The sequence below is a fragment of the Cicer arietinum genome, chromosome 3 (assembly GCF_000331145.2).
Source record: "Cicer arietinum cultivar CDC Frontier isolate Library 1 chromosome 3, Cicar.CDCFrontier_v2.0, whole genome shotgun sequence".
NCBI classification, from domain to species: Eukaryota; Viridiplantae; Streptophyta; class Magnoliopsida; order Fabales; family Fabaceae; genus Cicer; species Cicer arietinum.
Genome location: NC_021162.2, coordinates 63,744,544 through 63,755,530, shown reverse-complemented (window position 1 = coordinate 63,755,530; position 10,987 = coordinate 63,744,544). Strand labels below are relative to the sequence as shown.

The 10,987-nt window shown below is 33.1% G+C and overlaps 1 pseudogene; it reads left to right on the top strand.

Moving 5' to 3' along the window:
• Positions 1–803: 803 nt before the first annotated feature.
• On the top strand, positions 804–10,618 carry LOC101507480 (probable alpha-mannosidase At5g13980; annotated as a pseudogene).
• Positions 10,619–10,987: the final 369 nt, after the last annotated feature.

Here is a 10,987-nt window from a genome sequence, read left to right as displayed (position 1 = left end):
CCAGATATCCAAAAGTATTTTGTCAAAAAATAAGTTATCCAAAAGTAATTAATTATTTGGATTAAAAAAAGTTCATCCACTATTGACTATACCAACCCATGAAAGGATGCTTCCACTGATTTCGAAGTTTTTACATTAGAAGTTAAGTCAACTTAACTCGCCATTTATTTAAGTATTTAGATAAGATGGTTGATCTCATATTAATATATTTTAATTTAAAAAAATTATATTTAACACAATTAGTAATAACGAGTTGAGATTGAGTATTAAAAATGCAATAGTATTACAAATTTTAAGGAAAAACCACGATATTTAATAGGCTAAATTACATCTGTTGTTCCTTAACTTAATTTCAGGTAATGACAATTTGATATTTTGTGTTTTAAAATTTCAACAACGTTATCATTTTTTAAACAAAAATTCAAAAAAAAAAATCAATCAAAACTCATAAAATTAATTATATTCTTCAATATAATACAAATTTCATCAAATCCGTAATGCAAATCTTCAAATAAACTCATATCTTCATACTTTATTTGATATTATTAGGAATAAATGACTAAATCGAAAAAAAAATGACTAAAATTTTACCTGAAATTAAGTTAAGGGACCACATATAATTTAGCTTATTTAACATTAATGATTGATATATAATATACACTGTCCATAACATTAAAAATTAAAATATAGCCATAAAATATAAAATATAAGTAAAAACGATAAATTTTAAAATATAGCCATGTGCCTTTACATACCTAATTTATAAAATGAAGACTTTTTTTTGGTGAGAAGAGACTTACATTTATATTTTTGGGTGTGAAAGTGAAACTTACCATTTATACAGTGTCTGATAAAAGCACCTGTATCTGTAACCTTTGAAACCACATGGAAGTGCTCTTGTGAGCTTGAAACAGCAGCACTGTGCATGATCACCAAGTGGAAGTTCCCTTCTTTCATTTTATCAGACTAATTAATAAAAAGGTTACATTTTTAGTATCTGAAAACGTTTTTCGCTTTTGGGGTGTGAAGACGCCACTTCACTCGTCATTTTTCAGCAACCGAATGGATAAAAAATTGATCTTTTTGTTGACCCTTTTGGGAATACTCTTCTATGAAGGGCAATCCAAGTTTATAGTTTACAACACCTCGCAGGGAATAGTCTCTGGGAAGCTCAATGTTCATCTTGTTGCTCATACCCACGATGATGTTGGGTGGTTGAAAACTGTTGATCAGTACTATGTTGGTTCCAACAATTCTATTCAGGTATGTATTTTTTTGGTTCCCTCTTTTTTTTTTTTGTGAGCAATGTATGTGTTGATTGCAAATTTTCATGGAGTTTTTATGATGCAATGTGTAGGGGGCTTGTGTTCAAAATGTGTTGGATTCCATGGTTCATGCTCTATTGGCTGATAAGAACAGAAAGTTTATCTATGTGGAAATGGTAAGTTTTTAATTAATTTAGGGCTGTTTACTTTTTAACAATTATTTTATTTTATTTTATTTTGTACATGGGTAGCTGGAATGACATTTGGTTATAGATTTTAATTTTTAGTTGTGAATAGAGAGAAAATAGAAGCTAACTAGAGAGAATGCTTTTCCAGAAACATTGAAAATAATGTTTTGAAAGTTTTCAAAAATATTCAATGTGTTTTTAGAATGTGTTTTCAGAAACTTCCATAATACCTTCTCTAATGGTTATTTTATTGGTGAAAATGAAAACAGGAAACATAAAAAATAGATTGATTTTGCTCTCTTGACAATCTTTATTGGAGTGAAGTGATACTGCTTCTGTGCATAGAGGAAAATATGTAACTGAAAAAGCTGTTATTTTTAGGGTCCAATGTAGTTATGTGAGTCATGGAATTGTTACTTTTAGAAACTACATTCTTTTTTTTTTGTTTGTAATATGGACCTTTTTCAAAGCTTGTCTGAAAGTTAACTGTAAAATGCTTTATACTTGATCAATGGCTACTGCTGTGCTGTGTGATAGGCTTGCTAATACTTATAAAATTGATTGTATAGTATGTGTGTGACAAGCTGGATATATCTTACATATAAGCTCCATCCTGTGGGGATTGTTGATTGTAAATTAATCATAATTAGCACTAATTGTTTTTGTTTGCTACTTCTCTTTCCTTATATCTTAATACATTTTCATAGTTACCATAGATAGCTTAGACTAATTGATTTGGTCTCAAAATTCAGGGATCCATATACTCTTTCTTTTTCTATATATATTTGTAGTTTTGTACAACTCTCAGTAAATATCACAATAAATATTCAGATTCAATTCAAGTGTTTGTATCTCAAGTACTCACTGTTTTGCATTCCTTCTTGCCACTGTTTATGTATCTAAGCATAGGAGGTAACCATATGTCCATTTTACATGTGGACGCAATGCAGGCCTTTTTCCAGAGATGGTGGAGAGATCAGAGTGAAGCTGTTCAGGATGTAGTTAAGAAGCTTGTTAGTTCGGGTCAACTAGAGTTCATGTAAATCACATTTCCGAATACGATTTCATTATGATTAGAACAAAGTCACTCTTCATGTTTGTAGGGTTTCAAATAATATGCCTTACCTTCTCTCACCATTTTGTATTATTCTCTTGCCTAATTTCTTTCATTATTTTTTCCACGTCACAGAAATGGGGGCATGTGTATGCACGATGAGGCAGTAACTCACTACATAGACATGATTGATCAGACTACACTCGGACATCGATTTCTGAAAGAGGAGTTCGGTGTGACTCCCAGAGTTGGTTGGCAAATTGATCCCTTTGGACATTCCGCTGTTCAGGCTTACTTATTGGGAGCTGAAGTATGCCAAAAATCTTCAACCATATAATCTTGTGCTTAACATATTTCAAAAAATAACAACTATCAACTGGTTATACTGTGGATGCAGGTTGGCTTTGATTCACTTTTCTTTGGTAGGATAGATTACCAAGATAGGACTAAACGCAAAAAGGAGAAGAGTCTTGAGGTTATCTGGCAGGGTAGCAAGAGCCTTGGCTCATCTTCTCAAGTGAGCGTCAAGAATTATCATTTTTCTCTCATATAAGATTTGTATGATTGCCTTTGTTTTTCATTGTGATTGGCGTCTATTAAACTATATGCTTCTTGTTGGGTATGGTTCAAATTTAGTGATAAGCGGGCAGGTCGCTTGAGCGGGAGGGTTTTCGTAAATTGGACCGTAGTATTTAAACACAAGTTGTAACTTGTAACCCTAAACTTGAATCACAATAGAAAGTTACTGCCTATGAAGCACAAACACCTCTAGGATTAGGCGTGTTGCTGTATCCGACACGCGTCGGTACGACACCTCAAATAAGTGTCCCAAAAATAAAACTTGTTTTTCTTTGCTTCGGCACACCTTAGATCCCTTGGACATATCTCAAACACAACTGCAAGGGTTAAAGATGTCTCAAATTAATGATGATTAATGATGTGGATTAAAACCATGAAATTTAACTACATGTTTAGTTTTTCGGTAGTAGATGCATCAATAAAGGTGAAAAACTATCTTATATGTATCGGTGTCAGTGTTCTATGTTTTTGACATCAGCAATGTCGACGTGTCCATGTCGTGTCAGGTGTCCGTGTCGGAGTCTGTGTTTTATAGGTTACTGCAGCCGCTCTGCAATCGGGGACCTAGAGACAATTGGCCAAACTCCGTGATTAAATCTCGCGTGTTCTTTGTTTACGCTTTTCGTATCTATTTTCTATTGAACCAGGGTTACTGTTCTAACACTTCTTTTAATTTTCTTATGTGTGCCTATTGCCTTTGTGTTCTGCCAGATCTTTGCTGGTGCATTCCCTGAGAACTACGAACCTCCTTCTGGATTTTACTTTGAAGTTAATGATGATTCAGCAATAGTTCAAGTAAATAATAAAAACTTGTTAGTTTTGCTATTGTGTATATATATTTTTTTGGGTGCTAAATTTTGACTACTTCCCGTTGAAGGATAACATGGATTTGTTTGATTACAATGTGCAAGATAGAGTGAATGACTTTGTTGCTGCTGCATTGTCACAAGTAAGTTGAGCATGTCTTCAAACTGCTGTAGAATATATATGATTTTTGTGATACAAGAAGGTATTTTGAGATATTTGGAATGAATGAAAGAGAAAAGCTTATAATATTTTGACTAATGGCTTAAACTGGTCATTGAAATTTGGAAGAAAAAAAAATACAGAGATCTATTTGGTCTCTTAGTAATAAAACATGTCAATTTGGTTCTAAATAATTTCAAATGTTGGTCAAATAGTTTTTTATGATGATTAAAATGTCTCTAAAAATAATCTTAAGAAAGACTAATGTGACTGAATTTAACATTTTTGAGCACCAAATTGGTACATTTTATTTTTTTTATCAAGATCAGTTTGTGAAAATATTATAACTATTTCATTACCCGCCACTGCTTAATAGCTTAAGTTTTTGAGAGATTTGGTTTATGACATGGCTTTAGAGCCTCTTCCACCTGATAGTTGAATCTGTTTTGGGGTCAGTCAAGTGAGTGAGCGATGTTTGCTTCAGAATATCTAGCGATACACATTGAACACTTCTAGGGTTAATTCTGAATGTATTGCAATCATTTGTCTACTGCAATGTTGGATTATGATTTTAGCTCGTAATTACCCTTTAGATATTCTTTAAACGAGTGCTTTCGAGTGACAATCTACCTCAACCACACTGAAATTATTCTAGCTTGGAACTTGAGCAAAAACTTCAATTATATTATTTGAGTTTGAAGTGGAAGGAACTTTAACAACTATGCATGATCTTATCTATATTGTTGCCCCATATTGTTTTATTTTCAGGCAAACATAACTCGAACAAATCATGTCATGTGGACAATGGGTACTGATTTTAAGTATCAATACGCACATACATGGTACCGGCAGTTGGACAAGCTTATTCATTATGTCAACAAGGTAACTTTCTCAAAGAAGAATGTGAAATATTGCCTCCTTGAAATACTTAGGATTCACTTCACACACCCACACACACATGTAAAGACAAACAGTAATCCATAGATAAAAAAGAATTCATTTGACTGTGTTTTTACTCGTGATTTTGGATGGACAACTTTAGGATGGACGTGTCAATGCTCTGTACTCTACGCCATCCATATATACTGATGCAAAATATGCTGCAAATGAGTCCTGGCCAATCAAGACTCACGATTTTTTCCCGTGAGTTTAATATGTAATTATTGCATAATCTGTTTGCTTATTTCTTGATTTTTATTTTCTGTGTATGATGTTTTCTCTCTTATTTGCATGAAAAACAAACCCAGTTATGCAGATCGTGCAAACGGTTACTGGACAGGATACTTTACCAGTAGGCCAGCTTTGAAACGCTATGTCAGATTAATGAGTGGTTATTATGTGGTATGACTTGTGTATTTATAGGTTTATATAAGGTAATTGAAGTCTTCTTGGTCACTAGTATTTGAATATTTATTTTACACTGATAAATTATCAGGCTGCTAGACAACTAGAATATTTTAGAGGGAGAACGAACCCAGGGCCAAATACAGACTCATTAGCTGATGCTTTAGCGATTGCTCAACACCATGATGCAGTCACTGGCACAGAAAAGCAGCATGTGGCTAATGATTATTCTAAACGATTGGCGATAGGCTACAAGGAGGTGCAGTTTCTTCACTTTATCCATATTCAAGTAATTGCCTATATTAATTTGTTAGTATGTCATCTAGTGATATTGCCTTTGTGCAGGCAGAGGAACTAGTTTCATCATCACTGGCTTGCTTGGTTGAATCAACATCTTTTACTGGATGTCAGAACACAGTTACAAAGTTTCGACAAGTAAAATATCTTGAATATTGAACAGTTATTTAATTGATGAAGTTTGATTAACTTGTAAGTGAAAGAAAATGAAGGCATTTAACTCGCATTCTTTGTTTTTTCCTCTTGTTTTTTTCATTCATTTTTCAGTGTCCGCTTTTGAACATAACTTATTGTCCTGCAACAGAAGTTGAACTGGTTCAAGGAAAGAGTTTGGTAAGCAAACATCTCTGTCACCAGTCACCGCATATTTTGTTCTCTTTTTTTCTTAGCATTCAGTTGTTTTATATTTAATTTTTGATTTGCTCATCAGCTCTTTCCATATTTAGGTTATTGTGGTTTATAACTCACTTGGTTGGTGGAGGAATGAAGTGATTCGAATTCCTGTGAGTGATGTCATTCTAGTATTTGAATCTGGTCATAGATTATAAAAAGAAATATTTCAAATTGTATCTTATCATGTTTGTAGCTTCAAAATAAACATGTATATACTTGTGAGGACAGGATAATAATTATTTATGATCTACTTAATTATAATAGTATTTTACTCTATGTACGGGTGTATCGGTCTTTTGAAACTGCAAATATATGCAGGTTATTGATGACAAAATTACAGTTCATGACTCTAACGGTGTAGAAATAGAATCTCAAATTCTACCTCTTGCTGAGGTATATGTAGACTTGAGAAACTATTATGTCAAGGCATATTTGGGACAAAATCCAGTCAAAACACCCAAGTATTGGCTTGCATTTGAAGTTTCTGTACCACCTTTTGGTTTTAGCACCTACACTGTCTTGACCGCCAAAAAAACAGGTTCAGATATAAGTTGGTTAATTGATTTATTATTCATCAAACAAGTGTTTATTTGCTTTCCATGTTCGTAACATGAACTTTGTGATAAGTCCTTTCTGATTGTTTTTAGGTTCCACCAGATCATCAGTATATACACATCAAATTCATGACAAATCTAGATTTGAAGTTGGTCAAGGAAATCTGAAGCTTAAGTTTTCTACAGATCTTGAAAAGCGTACTGATTATGTTAATGCAAGAAACTTGGTGTGTGATGCTTCACATGATTCCATTTTAGTTACTTTGCTTCACATGTATTTGTCATTTCTCCTTTCCTCTCATCACGTTTGTAATTCCTTCGTTAGTTTTCCTCTTACACTGTTGGATAAAAAATTAAAATTTGATTAAACACTCTTACTTTTTGACATGGAAGGTTGAGGAACAGGTTGAACTAAGTTACCTTTACTATTCAGGATTTAACGGAACTGATCAAAAAGATCCGCAGGTTGACATTCTTACCATAGATATCAATATATTTTTTACTTCTCCATTCCACACATCATATGTTGAATTTAAATTTGTCATTTAATTTCTGTCACAGAATGCTGGCGCCTATATCTTCCGTCCAAATGGCACATATCTCATAAACCATGAAAAACGGGTTTGAAATGCTTTCTGAAATTTAATATCCCTACAAATAAAGTCCTATTAAAACATTTACTTAAAAACGACTGAATTTATAGGATCCAGTGACTGTTCTACGTGGACCAATAGTAGATGAAGTGCATCAACAAATCAATCCATGGATATATCAGGTGATGTACTTGTATTAGCTACAAGACTTTCATCTTTAGCAGAAACGGAATAACAATAACAATATTAATGAGGAATAAGGCTTTTGTATCTACTTGTCTGCATTAAATATCTATGCAGATTACCAGACAGTACAAAGGAAAGGAACATGTTGAAGTAGAATTTATTGTAAGCTTTCCAAATTATCCCTTTTTATTTACATTTGTGCCATTTGTCAGAGTCATTGTATGAGATCTGTCTATAACTGTTTGATTTTTCCTCGACGGGGTTGCTTGTATTCATTGCCATGCAAAAAATGAGATATATTTTCATATATGGATTTTATATACATAATATTAAATTGTTTGAACTCATGGTATTTATATGGAACATTAGGTTGGTCCTATACCTATTGAAGATGGAATTGGTAAAGAAGTTTCCACTCGGATTTCAACTACTATGGAAACCAATAAAACATTTTACACAGATTCTAATGGCCGTGATTTTATCAAAAGGGTAAGCAGCTGAGATTAAATTATTTGCAATACTGCATTTAATTAGTTTTGATCATCTAAAATTTGCTGACACTTGTTACTACCTTGTACAGCGAGTAAGTTGTCATCATCATATCATCATATTTCTTGATGCTATGTTTCGATTGTAAGAATATAGTTTAGTTCCCTCTCAGAGATATAAGAAATGGAAACAATTTTCTCTACATGTATTTTAATCAAAAAAATTCTTATTGGCACCTCTGCAACTTTCAATTCTTTCATTTTCTTCTGATTTGGGCAGAACTTAATCTGTGGATTTCATCTTTCTGCAGGTACGCGACTATAGAGAAGACTGGGACCTGGAAGTGAACCAGCCCGTTGCTGGAAATTATTACCCTGTATGTTAACTTTTATAGAACATTTCAGTTAAAATAATCAGTAATACTCACAAGATCTAACTTCCCTCTTCCTTTGTTAGTTTTGTTTTCATATGATAAAATATGCAACTTTCTTGCACTTCAGATTAATCTCGGGATATACATAAAGGATAATAAGAAAGAATTCTCAGTTTTGGCGGATAGATCTATCGGAGGGTCCAGCTTAGAAGATGGACAAATCGAGCTAATGGTCCACAGGTATATTTTATTCTTCACGCAAGCAGTCTCTATATTGATTTCAAATTAAGTGTAGCAACGATACTAGCATTTACAGTTAATTTAATGTCATATTAGCTTAACACTGCCTTGTTTCTTGAAAATGTGGGCCTTTTATTTTTCACGAAAGTTAACCAAATTTCTCCTTTTCCTGTTATCAATAGGAGATTGCTGCTTGATGATTCCAGAGGTGTTGCAGAAGCGCTAAATGAAACAGACTGCGTTGCTGACAATTGCAGGGGTCTAACTGTAAGAATTCCTTACCAACTTTAGAAAACAAAATAGAGGTTATCATTTTTTTTTCCTAGCAATGTTAGATGTATATATTGGTTATAAATTGTTACTTGGTCAAATTCATAATTTCTGTGCAATTGGTCTTAATACTGACAGCTAGAAAAGGTTTTGACATATCATGTGAATAATTTGGCCTGCATTATTGTTTTTAATGATGATATACTGAGAATGAAAGTAACCAATTTTCAATTACATTGAGTCCTTGAAAAGAAGATATTAGTCCCAACCAGTGTTTTTGCCAATTTATGCATGCAAAAAAATGTCGCCGCTATGTCAATTAAATTTGGAAGTTTGGAATCTATAATATACTTCTTATTTTTCAGGTCCAAGGTAAATATTATTATAGAATAGATCCCTTGGGTGAGGGAGCTAAGTGGCGCCGTACTTTTGGCCAGGAAATATATTCTCCACTTTTGTTAGCCTTTTCTGAAAAGGTGAAATTCAATGTTGGAAATACATGCATGAATTTTGTTGTGTATAATGATATCATGCGTGTTACTCACTGAAAGATCAACTTCATTTGGTAGGATGATAAAGATGACTGGATGAATACCCATGTAACAACATTTTCAGGATTTGACTCTTACACACTACCAGAAAACATTGTTATTATAACATTACAGGTATTCATGTCTTTATCTCTTGCTTAAATACTGGGATTCCCGTACACCCTATAGTGTTAGTTGACTTAGTTCAGTATACATAAGAGCTAACTGTTTTGTGTGCGTATGGAAGTGCACATCTATTCTGTTGGGCAGAAACTTTCTAGCTTGTAACTATACTTTCTTGGACCTTTCAGGAACTTGATCACGGGACAGTTCTTCTTCGATTAGCACATTTATATGAGGTCTCTATTTTAATTCTTATTCAAAAGTTCAAATGTGTACTTTGCTTTGCTCTGACTTAAGATTGCTCAGAGTTGCAATGCTGTTGACAAGTTGCATGTTTTCCTTTTTTTTTTTTTACGTTTTCCTCCCTCACTCTCTTGACCGTCCAAATTGTTGAGTATAACTCATTCATATTCACTGATAAGCAATATTGGGTTTCAACTAGGAGGGTTGGGGGTGTGGAGGGCTTTGGCCTCCGCAGTACGGTTTAGGAGTAAACTTATAATCTAGATTGTAGTATTTAAACATTGCATATTTGAAAAACTACAACAATTATTCTATTGTCGAAGATGTAGTCACGATTGACCGAACTTTGTGATAAATTGTTTGGGTTCTTGTGTGCTTCTATTTATCTGTTTTCTGCAGAACTGGTTCTGCTGTTCTAACACAAATTTATGCACAGATTGAAGAAGACAAGGATCTGTCTGTAATAACAAGTGTGGAGTTGAAAAAGATCTTCCCAGGAAAGAAGGTAAACAATGAAAGGTTTCAGAAAAGGATGAAAACTTTTTCGAAGACATTGTTCACCTTGTTTTCTGACTGAAGTGTGTTTTTCCTTGGTATTATTAGATTCAAGAAGTGAAAGAGATGAACTTATCTGCAAATCAAGAAAGGAGAGAGATGGAGAAGAAAAGACTTGTTTGGAAAGTAGAAGGCTCTTCTGGAAATGGAGGTGTTACAAGGGGAGGTCCAGTTGATCCGAAAGAGCTAACTGTGGAGCTTACTCCAATGGAAATCCGCACTTTTATCATTTACTTTGATCATAGTAACCATCTTTTTGATGCATTGTAGAGTAAAATCACTTGTTGAATGAATCAAGTCTTTGTTTTTTTTTTAACTAGCATATGACCATGATAATCTGTCATAGTTATAAAGTTTGAAGCTTTTGATTCTTGGATATTTTGCATTAAACCATATCTTCAATTCTTCCTAATCAGCTTCCATAAAGACCTTTAATATGTCTTTGGTTTTTAGTTTTTTTTAGTTCTTATAGTTTTTTTTTTCCAAAATAATCTATGAAATATGTATTTTTTTGGTTCGTGATTGGTCTTTGAAGATTAAAATATTTTGTTATTAGTTATAAATTTAGTTTGGTCTTTGAATGCATTTTTGTATGATTTTGATATTTATGACTTTGTTTTTATAAAACAAAGTGATTGGTCATTTTGATATTTATTTATGTCTATATTTTTAATTTATACAAAGGCCCAATAAATTACCAAAATTTTACATCTTTAGCTTCGAGATAGCTGTCTAAACTCTAAAT